At 44.6% G+C, this 18,165-nt stretch overlaps 1 long non-coding RNA gene across 2 annotated transcripts in view; it reads left to right on the top strand.

Annotated features, from left to right (window-relative positions):
• LOC137561236 (uncharacterized) overlaps positions 1-18,165 on the top strand; it is a 121,679-nt gene that overhangs the window by 36,108 nt on the left and 67,406 nt on the right. Inside the window, exon 1 of one of the 2 annotated variants that reach the window (XR_011029936.1) lies at positions 3,773-3,810. The exons of the other annotated variant lie outside the window; for it this stretch is intronic. This is a non-coding gene — a long non-coding RNA (uncharacterized lncRNA). Of the gene's footprint in view, positions 1-3,772; positions 3,811-18,165 lie in introns of those variants that run through there. 2 annotated transcript variants of the gene reach the window in all.

Raw genomic sequence — 18,165 nt, 5'->3', positions numbered from 1 at the left:
CAGAGGCTTTTAAACAGAGAAGATTGTCCAAATGATGGTGCTATTCTAGAAGAAAAGTTACCTACAGATATACTTGGCTAGTTTGCCGGCATGCTTTAATCCTTACTTGCTAACAAGCTGCTCCTGTGTGGGCAGATTGCAGACAAATCATTCCAGCCCCCAGCCTGTGTCTCAGGACTCTACAAGCAAGGGGAGGGGAAGAGGCAGGAGGGAGAGAAACACTGTGTGTAATTCCTTATCTTAGTAGATAAGAATAGCTGAAGACTAGAGCTTTTATTTTACAGACAGGAAGTTTTGAATAAGTGTTATTAGCCTAATTCAAAACTTCCTGTCTGTAACATACAAGCGCTAGTTTACTGGCTAGTTTAAAAGAAAAATAGGAAGTTTTCAGCTTGTAAGCCTTCTTCAGACTCTATTCCTGTTAACTGACAATGTTAGGACATACAATCAGAAGGAAGTATAGAAATTTTTTGTTTGCAAATATAAGTGTCATCCAGAACCATTAATTACAAGGGATCTTGCAAGGCTTGTGACGTATGTATGGCAAATAGATAAGACCCCAACCTATATAGACTCAGGCTGACATGGAGAGTTTTTTACAGACCCTATCCAGTTCACTGTATGCTGCTGGAGCCTGGAAACAGTTAACTGTATGTTACTGAGTGGGGGGGGGGCATCAGGAGAGGGGGACAGTGATTCCCAGGGGGGGGGGGGCAGTGCCCCAGCGTGCCTCAGTGTAGAGCCACCCATGCTCAGGTGAGAAAGAAAATGACAGGGAGTAAAGAGTAATATCCTGATGTGGGAGCTGCAGTCTTAGGCCATGTACACAGTTCCAACTGATGTTGCTCGTCAGAGATCAGGAGTCTAAAAGTATTTTAAAAAAGCAGTTTAAATTAACTGGGGCTTCTTGCAGCCCACTGCAGTCATCCTTTACCCGCTGTCCTTCCGCATCCCTCTAGCCAGCAGCAGTGAACCTCTCAAAGCTGGCCAGTTGCGGCTGGTTGCAAGTTACTGCATGGCTGTGAGCATCCTGATCAAGCTCCCATAGACGGGAGCATTCCATTCATGCGCAGCAGTGATTATTCTGTACTGTGCATATGCATAACACTGCCGTGAATGGGAGAGCAATGAGGAGGGGCCTGGGCTGGCACTACCATAGAGGCAAAGGGTGCAATTTCCCAAGGGCCCCAAAGCCTGTAGGGTGTCTCCCCCCAATTTAACTGTTGCTCTTTGGGGTCCCTACAGAGTCTTTAGCAGAGTAGCATCTCACCTGTCCCGGTGGGCAGTCCCATCTTGATCCACTGATGACTGCATCTTTTCTGTGATCTGTGGCATATTACGTAATAACATACACTGGGTCATGGAGGAGAGGCGCCCCTGTGACGATGAAGTCAGGAGTGCATGGAGACATGAACTGACAGAGAGTGTGGGACACTACTCTGCCAAGGACTCTGCAGGGGCCCCAGTCAGCACAGTTAAGTTGGGAGTGGTGGTGGGGGGACAGCATATGGCTCAGGGGCTCTGGGAGGAAATGTGGTGCAATCCAGTTGTGTCTGTCAAGGGTGCTCCCAGATTTATTTTGCCCGGGGACCCCATTGTTACTAGAACCGGCCCTGCCTGAGGCCATACATAGCGTATCGAAGGCCGATACAGTTGACAAGAGGATCGCGGAGTGGCGGTGTGGGCACAAGTTGATTGCAGGGGGCTGTAAGAAGCCCCAGGTAAGTTAAACTTTTTTTTTTTTTTTTTTAGTCTTAAGGTTCCCTTTAATAAAACACCACTTTATTATTTTCCACTTTCCTCCCCTGCATCCTGAGTTTTGCACCTGTATAGTAACAAATATAGCTCTTGTTTTTCCTATTAGTGCTGGAGATTGGGCTTGTGATATGATACACATTCTGCACTTTCAGGCACGGTTCACACTTCACTGCTTCGCATGCGTTCCTCCACACTGCAAATTCCCACCAGAATGGACAGCCCATATAATGTAATTTTTTTTGGGGGGTCTGCATTGTCTCTTTTTTTACATTACCATCTGTGGAAAAATGCAAATGTATTTTTACCTACAAATGCTGTTAAGTCCATAAAAATGTGTAATATGTGTGCAGTTTCCACTCATACGAGTATGAACGTAACCTCACTGTCCCACAGACATTAACTGACCAGCATTCAGTATGCCATAAAATAGTTACCGGTAGTTTTAGTCTGAAGTTACACTTTAACCTCCTTCCTTGGTAGGAATGATCTAAAATGTCATTCTGCATCGTATCTGTATAGCAAGTTTATGTGCAGGCAAGCAAACAATCTAACCTACATGATAAGAACTACATGTGACCTTCATAAGCACTCTCACAAGGGTGTGGGAAGGGTTAAATGCTTTATTACACACTGAGCAAGGAGCAAAGCTGAATACTTACCTAACAACGCAGGAAGATGGATCACAGTGACTTCCCCAACGATGAGTGTACATGCAACATCATGCAATGGCACACAACGGCGTGAATGAGAGTTCAATTAATCGCGGTACTTTATGCAGCAGTCATCAGGGATCCGCCCTGATGGTTGTTGTCGCAGCGCACCGCCAAACATTGTTTGTGTAAACGCGCACCTGTACCCATGTTGCAAGATTGTGGAAACGATGCCTCATTGCTCAAAAAATCACCGGGCGTTTGAAAAATAGTCCAAAAAATTGCGTAGTGGATACAAGCTTTTAGAGAACAGGGAAATTATAGGACTCAGTGCTGCAGTGCTGCCCACAAATAGTTAACTTCTCAGCAGTAGAGGGAGGAGGTGGGTGCGGTCAGGTGATAACTCTGTGCTGGGTGGGGGGTGAGTAGTGTTCACTAGATGGGGAACGTCACTTGACTGACACTTCATTTGACTGACTTTTCCAAAGAGACAACATCAAATATGAAAACAATGTAATTGCATATTCACCTTTACCGCCAACGGAAAGCCCAGGACAGTGAATTAGGGCTTTAAATAACAGTAAAAGCCAGATGGGGAATGCAACCTATGCAATCAGGGAACAGTTTTGGTTGTAGCTCCACTTTAAGTTCTGAGAGCTTTAGTTACATAATATAACTAGGGATGAGCGAGCAAAAGTTTCCATCTTGCTGCAAATTGGCCCCAATCTTGCTTAGCAAGACTCTTGAGAAATCAAGTCAAGTTCGCTATGTGGCCTTGTAGGTTAGAACACAGAGTTTACAAGAATTTTATGTGTAAATTGTTTTAAAATTAAACCTTATACATTTTTTCACCTTATTTTTTGATCATTTCACCTCAGTGTGCACTGTACACTTCAAAATGTTGGCAAATGTTCCAGGTTCACAAAACTGATCCTTTCCTCTACATTGTAAACCTCTGGCAGGGTCCTCTACCCTAGAGTAGCCAACTTGAACATGCACCCCCATCATCGGGTACTCTTCCTGCGGACTGACTGGGACTTAAATTACGTGGTCTCTAAAAGTCCATACTGTTGATGGATGTTGCCTGTCGGGGATCGGGACCTGATCCCTTGGAAATCGGGATATATATCGATGGGCCAACAGTATACAGAAGCAAAGTCAGCTGTATAGTTGACAAATGTGCTCTGTTGCTCTGCAAGAGGAGCAAAAGGACGATGGAGCAGCCTGTGCTTGACGTCGTACGATGGGTGGGGTATCGGCATGTACAATAGCATAGGTCATTGCTCAGGTGAATCCACCCATGGATCACTCGCGAGGCGGCGGTTGGGGGCAACTGTACATATGCATGATTATCGGTTGAGGCAGTTATATCAGCAGCCTCAGCGACGTTCGTCATGGGTGTGTACGTAGCTTAAGACTTAATACCATCCATGATTTTGTACCTTGTCGTCTGCCTCCCTATTTATTGTTTAGCACAGCGTAATATGTCGGCCTTCTATAAATACAATAAATAGTAATTTGCCAAAATTCAGTCAGATCAGAATTTGAACTTGCCAGTGATGATTTCGCTCATCCCTAAATAGAATATCCAGCTTAAACTGTGCAACTTAGTCTAATGCTTATCGTTTAGCCAGTGAATTATGTGGAGAGACTGGCTGCAGTGATTTTCAGTGTGATTGCAAACAGAATTATTACACTGGATATTTTTGCCACTACTTCTGCATAACGATGTTATAGTTATTACACTCTACCACAGCAGGAGTTCCTCTCCCCTCCATAGGAATGAACATGCATGTATAGTTGTATGTTCATAGCCCGATCTATGGCAATGGGTGCTGAGTCATGTCCTGCATGGCTGGCAATCATCTGATGTGTGTACAAATGTATGAAAGAAGAAATCCATAAAGCATTAAATAAAACTGTTCTACTTTGGTCAATTATTACAAATGATTTTAAGTGCATTTCTCATCACTTTGAAAATCTGTTAAAAACTGTTTTTCTGCTTATGGAATATTACAACTTTTGCATTTAATAACTTAAAGAAGGAACTTTATTTTAAAAAGATATACGGTACATTGTAAATTGTATTCTTATTCAGTGAACATCCCATTAAAGCTTCATTGGATTTCTCTAAGCTGCTCTCACTAGTCACATCACCATCCCTAGACCCCTAGATTAGATTGGTGGACACTGATATAGTAGCTATCTTCCTTTGGAAAAAAAAATACTTACCTGGACTTCTGCTGTTGTGCTGATTGCCTTTTTCTAATACTTTGTGATTTACCGACCCGTAAGATGTATGCAGATTAAAGGGAACCTAAACTGAGAAGGATATGGATTTTTCCTTTTAGAATAACACTAGTTGCCTGACTCTCCTGCTGTGCCTGTATCTCTAATGCCTGGCATACACGGGTCGACCAGCGGCTCGATTAGCCGCCGGATCGACCCCAGCCGCGTCCCCGCGTGCGCGCGGATCGATTCCCGCTCGTCCCCGCCGGCGCTTCCTTATCAGCGCTCGATTCCCTGCAATTGTCCGCCGGCGGGGATCGAGCGGCATGATCGGGCCAGCTGAATATTATCACCTGGCCGGATCAGCTGGTCGATACACGGTACAGAAATGTACCGTGTATCCCCAGCATAATACTTTTAGCCACAGCCCCTCAACAAGCATGCAGATCAGGTGCTCTGACTGAAGTCAGACTGGATTAGCTGCATGCTTGATTTAGGTGTGTGAGTCAGATACTACTGCAGCCAAAGCGATCAGCAGGGCTGACAAGCAACTGGTATTGTTTAAAAGGAAACATCCATATCCCTCTCAGTTAAGTTTCCCTTTAAGACTTCACCATGCCTCTTGCAGATGTGCCGCTCACAGAAACAAAACAATACAGAAAAAACAAAACAAAAACCAACTACTAAAATAAAAGTATAATCATGACAGACATAAAATTGACATTTTTAATCAGATCAGAAACAGCGATGGTTAAGGCCTCTTTCACAGTGGGACGTTAAAGTCGCACGTTATAAAAATTTATAACGCAGACTAATGCACAGCAATACAAAGTCTGTGCGACATTCACAGTGCACACGTTGCGTTGTGTGTATTGTGTAGCAATATTTAGAAAGTGCTGCATGCTGTGCGTTTAGCAATACATTTGCTGTGTTATGTGTGTTGCACATGCTTAGTAATGTTTTTTTTTTTATGTAACCCATGCGCCGTTTTCGTTCCATCGGTATGCGACGAAAACGGTGCACCAAGAGACACATAACGTAGTGCAAAATAACGTCCAATTTTATAACCTACATGCGCTGCGTTAGTGGCACATTGTGCGACTTTAACGTCGCATCAAACGCAACGTCCCACTGTGAAAGAGGCCTAAAACTACGCTGCACTTGTGGCGTTAAAACTATAGTGGCTCCCATGTACAAGACGCGATTGCACGGCCTTTCTGGGTCAGAACTCAGCTGACTAAAGGCAGATGAGTTCGTACATGAACGAATTAACACTTTTCCAGTTATATTGTATGTCCTTTTAGAGAGGTAAGGCAAGACTCAGATCACCTCTCATTTATTACTTTTTTACAATTGTTACAAACATATACTTAGGGCACATCTACCAGTGATTTTAATAGCGTTTTACACTCCCGTCCAGGGGTGATAGTTTTCGTAGAAACATTAGTATTTTTTGAAAAACTCAAGGAGAGTAACTGACCAGTTCCTGCGTAGCAGTCTTGGAATGCCAAGTGTGGACGGTTATCTGCTGCAGGCTCGGACGGTGGTTGCAGTTTTGCAACCTACCTTTGTGATTAAATTATGTTTTCTACACTATTCCCAACTTACTGGCGATATTGCACCAGTGGGCTCCTAATCTCTCTCAATTTTACAGATTCTTCGAGGCATTGGTTACCACCAATATTCAACATCCTATGATTAAATGTACTTCTTAAGCAGCAGTAGAGTACTATATCAGTTAAAGTAGAAAGTTTTGAATAAGAATTATACCATTTATTGTCTGCCAGAACGCTTCCCGAATCCCAAAGTCAACAGCGGCAGTCTAATGGACGTGCAGAATGGATCTCTTGCTTTCCTATAGGAAACGTGGACCTGTTCACACATGTCCATCTCTAATGTGTCCTGGTTTTTGCACAATGCACAAATCCGACCTGCATGACTTTTTCTGACAGTGGATGTGTTGCCAATTTTGTGCTTTAAAGACAATCCCCAGTATTAAACAATTTAGGCCCTTCCCACCTATTTAACTTAACCACTTAAGCTGTCAGTCGTTTTCACTTTATGCATCCGAGCAATGTTCACCTCCCATTCATTCGCCTATAACTTTATCACTACTTATCACAATGAACTGATCTATAGCTTGTTTTTTCTGCCATCAATTAGGCTTTCTTTGGGGGGTACATTTTGCTAAGAGCTACCTTACTGTAAATGCATTTTGACAGTAAGAATAAGAAAAAAACTGAAAAAATTCATTATTTCTCAGTTTTAGGCCATTATAGTTTTAAAATAATACATGCCTCTATAATTAAAACCCACGTATTGTAATTGCCCATTTGTCACGGTTATTTCACCATTTAAATTATGTCCCTATCACAATGTATGGCGACAATATTTCATTTGGAAATAAAAGAGCATTTTTCCCGTTTTGCATCCATCACTATTTACAAGCTTATAAAAAAAAATATAGAAATATTTCATCTTTACATAGATATTTAAATAGTTTAGACCCTTAGGTAAATATTTATGTGTTTTTTTTTATTGTAATGTTTTTGTTTTTTTACTAAACATTTTATGTGGGTATTTTTGGGAGGGTGGGAAGTACCGTATTTTTCGGAATATAAGACGCACTTTTTCTTCCCCAAAACTGGGGGGAAAAAGTGGGTGCGTCTTATATTCCAAAGGTACGGTATTTTCGCCCCATAACATACTTACCGGATCCTGCCGCCGCGATCCTAGCCTCCTTCGTCTGTCCGCCGTCATCCAGTGTCGCAGCAGCCGTCATCAGAGGGTCCAGCAATCCCATCCAGTATCCCCAACTGATCCCCGCTCTTTAAATGTCCAAGTCGCCGGCTCCAATTCACTGCAGTCATGCTTGTATGCAGGCTCGCGGTGATTACGCGCTGCCGGGGCCGCCTTCCTCCATAGTTACGGCGTCCTCTTCTTAGATACAGTGCCCCCGCATGTGCGCCGGGGTCACGCATGACGTCAGGCGCACGTGCGCCGCTCGTCACGCAGAACGGGGCACTGTATCTAAGAAGAGGACGCTGTAACTATGGAGGAAGGCGGCCCCGGCAGCGCGTAATCACCGCGTGATCACCCCGGGGCTGCATACAAGCATGACTGCAGCGAAGAGGATCCGGCAACCTGGACACTTAAAGAGCGGGGATACTGGATGGGATTGCTGGACCCTCTGATGACACCTAATGGGACCCTCAGATGACGGCTGCTGCGACTCTCGGGTGATGACAGGCAGATGGAGGAGGGGAGGATCGCGGCGACAGGATCAGGTGAGATGCAGCAGGGGTGTAGTGTAGTGTTGTTTGGGTTGGCTGAAGGGGTTGCTTAGTGAAGTGTAGTGTAGTTTGGGTTGGCTGCAGATGTTAGTGAGGGAAGTGTAGTATACTGTAGTGTAGTGTAGTGTAGTGTAGTTGTAGTAGGGGTTAGTGAAGTAATGTGTAGTTGATGGGGGCAGCAGGGGTAAAGTGAAGTGTAGTGTAGCAGGTGTTAGTATAGATGGGCAGTGTAGCTTAGATAAAGACAGTTTTGGGGGAGTTAGAGGTCCATAAGAAGCCCCTGCACCATAGACGCACCTAGGTTTAGTTTATTTTTTTTTTCCTGATTTTTGCCCTCTAAATCTAGGTGCGTCTTATATGCCGGAGCGTCTTATATTCCGCAAAATACGGTAAATAGTGTTTTATTTAGGGAAAAATTTGTGTAGTGTAATTTTTTTTTACTTTTAGGTGTAGTTTTACTCTTTGGCCACAAGATGGCAAACTTGAGTTTGTTTACATGACGTCACTCTAAGCGTACAATGTACGCTTAGAGGGACATAGACTCAGAAAAAGAGAAGCTTCCGAGAGAAGCTGTCGCTTTTTCTGCGGGGGAGAGGAATCAGTGATCGGGCACCATCGGGCATTCATTGATTCCTGGGCTACCAAATCCGCGGCCGGGAGTGCGCGTGCACGTGCATGATCGTCCGCAGGAGGGCGCATGTCCTCCTTGACGTTTTTATACGTCAAGGAGGACAAAGTGGTTAAGGGTACCCACCAATGCAAAAAACCTCCCTTATACTCAATGGGATACCTATAAATGTCATCAAAGGGTTTTCCATCCTGGCTCCCATTGAGATTTAAAGTAGGGCACCACATTATGGTGACAGCCTGGCTCCTGCAAGGAATCTGAGTTGGGGGTATGGCTATCAGGGCAAAGGGTGGGATAACATATGCTTAAAATTGAAGGCCCATGAAGGTGAGTATGGAGAGGTTTGTTAGGTGGGTGTGCGCAACATCATGTTAGTTGAGGGTGGAAAAGGGTTAGAGGAAAAAATGAAGACTCAAGCCTTAAAACTTTAAAACTAAGCTCACATCTCACTCATATCACTTATTATCAGTAAAACTACTGGGAGGGATAATACTGCTTTCTGTCTGTTGGACACAGGACTACACTTCCCACTTCCCAGTGTCCCTAGCAGTGACTGCTAACTGCTAATACTCAGCTCACAATCCTGAATCCTAATGGATGGTGTCAGTTTTTAGTTATGGACTGCAAAGGGAGAGACAGGAGGTATGTGCTCATACCAGGTAGCTCCTGACTTATAATGGCTGCAGAAATGTCTCTCAACAAATTTAAAGGCACAGCATATGCAAATTGTATCTGCTTGCCTGAATATGCTGGTTTTAAACTAACTGTACTGCTTTTCCCTTAACAGGGGCACCTCATGTAGGCCTCCTCATGCACCCAACAATGGGGAGCAGCACTAGCAGTGCCCCAAGTTTGTAGTTCTCCTGGGGTTCACATGACACTGGAAGAAATAGCAGTACTCCCACTGACATCTCAGGAATGCAGGAAATGCAGCCATACTATTTTTTCGCAATCTTTTCAAGAAATAAACCCCCAAAACATATAAGCAGGGATACAACCAGGCCTGGTCCGCCTATGATTCCAAGTGAGGCAACTTCCTCAGGCGGCAGAAGTCTGAGGGCAGCACCAGGCAGAAACAGGAAGTGAAGAGAGTGCCTGGCCAACCTATACTGGGGGAAACTGTACCTGGCTAACCTAACATACTATACTTGTTTCTTCATTTAGCCTGGAGTTCCTCTTTAAAATTTTCAAAATATGGCATTATAGTGGAACTTTCACATAGGTTTGTTGAGAACCTGAAGTTCAGATAAACAATGTACACAGCACTGTGCTTTACCTGTCATGGAGATCACAGACACATTCTACCCATTTTGATAGCTAGAGTTAAATGTTTTCAAATGATCCTAACCTTCAGAATAATCCATCGCTTGTCACTGCGTAAATTCCAGGAAGCAAATTATATTTTACAAGTACCTTGAGTTTAACCTATCTGGGTTGACTGGTGAACTTTAGCTCTTTTTATCTCTCGGTTTGCGAGTTTATGACCATTGAGAATGTACAGTTGGGAAGGGGTCTGTAGAAGGGGATGATGATTATTTCTGCAAAGCCATCACAGGTGGTGGAAAAGGATGAATGTATATATTTTATGGTATATCTATGCCCTCTGGGGTTCTGAAATAATTGATTTATTTTCCTTCCACCGGTGAACCCCTGACAGTTATTTTTTCAGGCTAAGATGTAATTAGACAGAAGGGTCCCCAGGAGGAGGCTAAAACAAGGACTACTTCCAGTATACACTGTGGTGGCATTCCACAAAACTCCCAGCTAGTTTCCCCATGTAGAGAAAAGGTCATAGATGCGACTGCACAGTGTCATTGACTGCAAAGTGCTGTTCAGAATATTGATCAACATGCTTTAGAGTCAGTGAAATTATATCCTGGGATGACCTTTCAAAATAAAGCAATGAGCAAGATTGCATTTACCACTTAGAAAACCATCTAAAGATTATAGAGCCACAGCACCTGCAAATCAAGACAGGGAATGAACGGCAGGAAATGTGTTTGATGTCCCATTTCACAACATAATGCTGTCGAGACCCTTATTTACACACTCTCACCCATACTTCACTTATCATCCTAGGATCTGCATTCAAGCTGTGAGAAAATCACATTAGTGTGAGGCTGCTTGTGTTTATGCTGTGCTGTTTTTCTCCCTATGATGTTGGCAGGAGAAGTAATACCTGCTTAAATAAGATATCATCTATTGGTAGTTACTAGATTCCGGCAGTGATGCTCCTGAAGGAGCCCTCGACAACCTGCCCATTACAAACCTACGTGTGACAAGAACACAAAACAGAGAAAAAACATCTGAATTATTATAAATACTGGAATGCTGCCTGAATAGAAAAGGCAATTAATAATCAGGAAAGTACAGTGAAACTGTCAATTATGCGTTTGAGTTGCTGCTGGGACCAGGCACAGCTCTGTATAACACGAGTGCTTAATTTTACCTCGCTGTGTACAGCTAAGTCCCTGTTATCCAAAACTCAGGCAACTGGAAGTCTCAACTAACCAGCATGCCTGAGGGAATAATGGGGACTGTGCTTTGTGGGATTTTTGTTGTTGTTGGGGGGGGGGGGGGGGGGGGGGGGTTAGTAGGGCTTTCAAATACTTACCGAACCTCCAGTGCCATCCACTAACCTTCCTGTAGCTTTCAGCTTTCTAGCAGCTTTCCCCAGTAGCGTACCTAGGGAATTTGACACCCGGTGCTAACCATTTACAGATACTCCAGCCCCCCTCCCCCCCCCCCCCCCCCGTGCTGAGTACTTACAAACCCCAAAACAACAATTTTTTTGATGGGAGGGTTAATGGGTAGGGGCGCCTAGTATGTCAAATTTTTTGAGATTTTTGGAAAAAAGGAGTCATCAGGATGTGGATAAAGCTAACCATTATGAAACTCAGTACTCTGTACTCTATACAGTGCTGCAGAAAATGTCAGTACAATATAAATACACAATAACAATGTGGTAGGACATTGGACTATGACTATGGTACGATTATATTGTGAGCTCCTCTGAGGAAAGTCAGAAAAGATGGACAAACGAAAGAGGGGGATGCATAGGAGGAAGGGGAAGGTAAAGAGGTAGAGGCACAAGACAGAGAACCTGGTGGGAGAGGAGAAATGGCATGAAGACCTCTCACCAGGACTGCAGACATCACGAGTGCTCTTTGGCAGGGACATGCTGTTAAAAGAAGCCAGCAAAATCTAAAAAGAGGAAAGGGTCACGGGGGAAGACAACAGGGTGGGAGGGGGAGCTGGGAAAAGAGATAACATTACTTGCAATCAAGATAATCTAAATTGCCTGGAGCTTGCTTCTCTGCTCACTACAGAAGTTGGCTGTCAGCACCTGTATCACTGGCTTCTGCAACAGCAGACTGCCTTGCATTATTGATTAATTACTCTGATCAGACTAAATAATCAATATTCTATGGCACTCCTGTATTACAGCAGCCAGTGCACATGGCTACTAATGACAGGCAACTTCTGAAGCACTAAACATTGTCACCTCTCCCTGCTAATTTCCCAGTTGCAGCACAGCAATCGATCTCTCTAATCACCCTGCTGCTGCTCTGCGCATTCACTCACTGCAGGCTGTGTGTAGAGAGCAAGGAGACACATTGCCCAAAGGACAGGAAGGGGGAAGGGTGATACATCTAGTGCAGGAAGTAGTTGCCCACAGGACAGGAAGGGGGAGGGGTACTACATCTAGTGCAGGAAGTAGTACAGTCCCCTGCACTACCTGCTGCTATTTTCCCTAATGTTGCCCAAACTATGAAAAAAGGTCCCAGGTGGAAGAACACAGTGACTGAGCACCACAGCTGCACCTGGTGCTGTGAGCACCTGCAGCCTTATGGTAGGCACGCCACTGGCTTTCTCATATCTGTGCTCGGCTCCCGACGTGTGAAATGACCTGAAGTGGGTCAGTTGACACCCTGGAAGCCATACATGGAGGAAGCTGGGAAGCCGCTAGGAGCTACAGGAAGGTTAGAAGATGACGCTGGAGGCTCGGTATGTATTTTATGCTGCACGGGGGGGCATGACATGAGCTGGGAACTCGTGGTGCCACTTGTGAACAATATTGATAATTTAAATTACAGATATTTTACTATGCACTATCTTGGTACCCATTATCAATTGAATCCTCCCCATCTAGTGCCTAAAACTAACCCCCCACTTCTAACACTATCTTTGGCACCAAAATGACCACTAGTTGTTTCTGATCATCTAAAAACATTATTTCTTATCTAGTAGCTTATCGGCTACAGTCCACATCGGGCACCCGATTACAGATAATTTAAACAGGCTATTTGATGCCTGCCAATTCCTATGCCCAAATGACCTGATCTGCTCCTTATACCTCCTGGGGGCAAGTTAATATCTACTGAAACACGTAGTTGAAATGTGCACCCTGTTCATGGCCTGTTATTCCTGCCAGGGCATAGATTTGAACTGAGGGGTCCTGTAATTCTTGCCATTTGCGTTGCTCTAGCTCCACCGTAGCCCACTCACTGAGCTGTCTAACAGACAGGTGAGCTCCGTATGCCAGTCAGGAGCTCACCTGTAGCATCCCTAGTGGTTACTTCCTGGCAGCAAGAAATGCACCACATTGTGTCTGAGGGGTCCTGTAATTCTTGTAATTTGTGTTGCTCTAGCTCCACCGTAGCCCACTCACTGAGCTGTCTAACAGACAGGTGAGCTCCGTATGCCAGTCAGGAGCTCACCTGTAGCATCCCTAGTGGTTACTTCCTGGCAGCAAGAAATGCACCATGTCGTGTCTGAGTAGTGCTTCCACACTCAGGTGTGACACCAGGCTGCCTCTCCACTCCCCATGCCGAGCTCTAGCAAGCTCCCAGTGTACAGTGCATGGGATCAGATACCTAATGCCTGGTACACACCATGCAATTTCCCGTCAGATAGATAGGTCAAATTGATTATTTCCAGCAAGTCCAATCTGATTTCTGATGGATTCGAAAAATGATCGGAAATCAGATCAGAACTATCAAAAATAATCAACTCGACCCGTCTATCTGAAGGGAAATTGCATGGTGTGTACCAGGCATTAAGCCCGGTTCCCATTGCAACTTGCAAAGCACAAACCAAAAATAAAAAAATAAAAAATTCTTTGCATTTGCTATGAGATTATTGTTGCACTTGCAAAGACCCTTTCAATTGTAGTGAATGGAACAGAAAAGCAATTACACCAACAATCATGCATATATTGTATTTGTGTTTTGCCAAATTTTGAATCACACTGCTGGAAGCAAAGTGCTGCAAACTACATTAAAACAAAAATGAACTTGGAATCAGTAAAATAGAGGCAACACCGAATGGAAATGCATGCAGTGGGAATAAACCCGGAATGGGACACTTCACCATGTTTGCAAATGAACAGAAAATCTGAGATATACAGCAGGGGCATAACAATAGGGGGTGCAGAGGTTGTGACCGCATTGGGGCCCTTGGGCCAGAGGGGCCTAAATGGGCCTTCCCTCAACCGCAGTATTAAATCTCTATTTGTACTGTGCTGGTAATATTCACTTATACAGATGCTTTAAATAGTAGTAATCATTAACAAACTGTTCCCCATTCCCTTCTTGAACCTCTAACACTGTGGTTGTCTTTGGCAGGTTTTGGTGCACCGGACCGGATCAATTGTTATGTATAGAGTAGTTGGGGGGGGGGGGTGCAATGTAAAACTTGCACCGGGGCCCATAGCTCCTTAGTTAAGCCACTGATATGCAGAAGCTAATTAAATCCAGAACTGCCAATCAATTAACCAACAGCTGATAAATCTAATACATCAGTACATCAGCAGGTCAGGATTATGAATAATCCCTGCATATTTATATATCTTGGTAACTGGAAGTTTCATACAGGGCACATTTGTCTCCTTCCTAGTTATGCATAGTTAGAATCTACATTTTAATTAGTAATTTAATTCACAAGTTCAATATAAAAGGTTAAAATTCGATCTTGTATTTAAGCTGCCCGTGCCTATTTAAACCGCAATGCCAAGCACATGGTGTGAATGTACACTTTGTCATAAATATTGAGGCTGACTTATACTTTGTATTTCATTTTCGCAGTTTATAGCTCTTAAAGCGGAATGAAACCCAGCTATTCTTCTTTGCTCTAAAACATTATTTACAGCATATTTTATACTTCAAGCATTTTTTTTTACTAGAACAGCATTCAAAGGGTTAAACACAGGACAGAAAAGCTCAATGCCGGAAAGTTGGACGCATCTCAACTAGAGATAATGTTATCTTGTTTTTAATTGTATCAAGTGAGGAATGTAAACAAACACTTCTCTGACACTGCAGACTCTCCTGAACACAGACAGAAGGTCAAAAAGCATTTCTGCTTATATTTCAAGTTGAAAAAAAAACAGTTATGAATAAAATGCAAAGTCAGCTCTCAGAGAAAAAAGTTGTACTTTGGAAACTTGTAATTTCTAAATGAATAATAATACTTATGCACAAAAGCAAATATGATAACCGTATGGCATATAACAAGTAGGAAAACATGTTTTTATTGAATATTATGTTAGGGTTTATACCGCTTTAAAGCAGCAGGGACAGCCATACTATCCCAGGAAAAAAACACATATATAAGTTAACACCTGTTCTACTTACATGACATATGTATTGTACTATCCACGTTTTGATTTCAGTGAAATTTATATAGCAAAGGAAGAGAAAACTGTTCCAGGCATTTTCCATCTTTACTGCCTTTGACTGAAGCCAATCCTGATGTAAATTCCTACCTTATCTTTTTTTTTTTCCTCCTAGAAACTGCACTGTTATATCTAGCTTGCTTTGTAAACATATGTGAGCACAGTATAGATTGCATTTCAGCAGCTTCTGCAGAGGGGTGAGGTGTATTTCCCTTCTCAGCCTCAGCCTGTCACACTGAACTGCCCTCAGACAATCACTGAGGAGCAGGAATATGGGAGGGGAGATGACAAGCTTCCCTCTCTCCAGCAATGTACCAGAAAGGAGCCAGGCTGACTGAGATAAGATTGATTACAGCAGAAACATTTATGGTTATACTGGAATGCTTGCAATGCAGACTGCATCTAGACTGCATAATAAACGCAGAGCAAATGGAATTTGATTTTGTGGCTGACAATCCCGCTTTAAGCTACTAGTCTTTTTGACATGAAGTTTCACTCAAGATTATCCCAATTATGCATTACTCATTCATGTGCTTGGATTTCTCTATCCAGGTCGGTGATGCGTTAGCTGTATGTCAGTAATGCAATAACAAGAAGGAACACTTGGTTTATGGATTACATTTATGTGGAACAGCTGTTTTTAGTGAGCAGAGCACTCCACTACATACTATGCATTGCTGCTGATCGGCACAATTTGCCCAAAACATGAATTACATTTTCCCCTTCCCCTTTGTTAAGAAATTGTTACAGGGGGGCGGAGCGCAACATGGCCGCGTGAGGTTGTGTTTTTCCTGAGCTCCCGGCCACATGCTAGAAAAGCCTGAATTTCAAGCCCCTTTCGATCACCCTTGATACCCAGATGTGGTATGGCAAGCAAGAGAAGGCATAGAACAACAAAAAAGGATCCCTCGGCAGCCTCCAAGTCGTCTAAGGACACTCTAGACCGCTTCCTTACCCCACGAGCAACGAGAAGCTCTTCTTCAAAGATGGCCGACACTCCCGTGGCGGGCCCTTCTCCAACTAGCTCGCCGGGTTCCTCGGTGAGCAATCGTGCCCTGGAAGAGCTATGGACCTTCCTGAAAGGGATGCCGACCAAAGATGACATGCAGCAGCAGACGGAGCGCATAGTCTGCTCTACAAAGGCCGAAATAGCAGTGCTGCGCGCGGACATCGCTTCCACTACGCAGAGAGTCTCAGGCCTAGAGGCTGAACTAAACACCTTGAAAGCGGAGGTCTCGAGACTCAGCGCGGACAGAGATCGCCAGGCGCTGCTTCAAAGCGACATGAGAGCACAAATTGAAGATCTCCAAAACCGCAGCCGTCGTAACAACATACGGGTGCGGGGTCTGCCGGAGGCCACCAGGACGGAGGATCTCCAGCCCTCTCTACAGGCCATATTCAATGGCCTTCTCAACAGGCCAGTAGGCTCTGCCATTAAGATGGACCGGGCTCATCGGGCGTTGCGCCCGCTTCCACGGAACTCAGAGCCTCCGAGGGACGTGATCTGCAGAATACATGATTACGCCCTGAAGGATCGCATTATGGCTGCGGCGCGATCCTCGGGCTCGGTGGATTTTGATGGGGCTACCCTGACAATCTATCAAGATCTGGCACCCTTCACCCTGGCGCAGAGGCGCGCTTTGAGGCCTGTCCTGTCAGCTCTACAACGCGCTGGAGCGACTTATAACTGGGGCTTCCCCTTTCAACTTCATGCTCGTCTGGGATCTAAATCAGCAGCAGTGAGACACCCCAGAGAGCTGCCGGAATTTTTCAACACCCTGGGAATCCAATCGGTGGCGGCCCCCGAGTGGAAGCCTGATGATCGGGAGTTTGCTCTCCCCCAGCGGGTACGCCGACCACGAAACACGCAAGCTGACCAAAACGTTTCTTCACACCCTGACCAAAATGCACCTGAGTGAGTACTATATTACTAGCCCCCTCCCGCTGTCCCGTGCGGGCATGTGGCCCCGTCCTCCCTCGGTACATCCACACCCATCCCGTATAACATTCGGTTGAATGACCTGGCAGGCCCTCCCCACGCTCTATACCACCCGATACTGACTTCATATGCCCCCAGAGTCAGGTGCAGCTTTGGGCTCTCTCCCCTCACCACACGTGGAGAACTTTTTCAGACACTCGTGCTTAGACCCAAATGGATATCGCACTATATGGATGCGCACCAGGTTTGAATATGATCGCACACACAGTCAGCTCACCTAACATGGGATATTACTCTCTGTAATTGGAACCTCGGAACTTATACCTATTGCTAAATTGCTAATGTTTAACTATTCTGATACCGATTTTAGAAAGCCTTAGAGCATAGCGAAGCACTATAATATTTCCAATATGATTACAATGTAATTGCATATAACTTTATCCCATATTGGGCGAAATATGATAATCCTCTAGTGCTGGGTTAATACTACCTTGTTTTAGGTCCACTATGGGATCAAACAGGGGAGAATTCATATTTAATTGGGCGGGTGAGGGGGGTTTGGGGTAGTGCGCACTCTGCCATTACAATCTTATGTGTACTTCTGGGGGATGCGGGGGAGGCTGTTCCCTGCGTGCGCGGGCGGGGGGAGGGATGAGGTCTAACTTGCTGTGGTTTAACATATTTTTGGGGTGCTTATGCTGGGTCCACGGGGGCCCCCGTGTGGCGAGGGCCGGATACATAATCTTATGCCCTGAGGGACCGCCGGTGAGGGATGCGGAAGTAATCATTAGATTTACTAAAAATCCACATTCGTGAGAACCTGCGTCCGTCCCGGTGCTTCCTCCTTACATTATTTAGGGCGCTGGTTGTGTCTGGGGCTTGCCGCTCGGGGGACTCTCGCTTCTCTCTTAACTGGTTTTCATATATGTTGGGAGTTCAAATTTTGGGTTTCATTCACTAAAGGTTAATATTGTTGATAATAATGTGGCTGG

Source organism: Hyperolius riggenbachi, chromosome 3 (genome assembly GCF_040937935.1).
Source record: "Hyperolius riggenbachi isolate aHypRig1 chromosome 3, aHypRig1.pri, whole genome shotgun sequence".
In the NCBI taxonomy this organism is placed as follows: domain Eukaryota; kingdom Metazoa; phylum Chordata; class Amphibia; order Anura; family Hyperoliidae; genus Hyperolius; species Hyperolius riggenbachi.
Note: the sequence above shows the minus strand (reverse complement) of the source record. Positions and strands in the feature narration are given on the sequence as shown.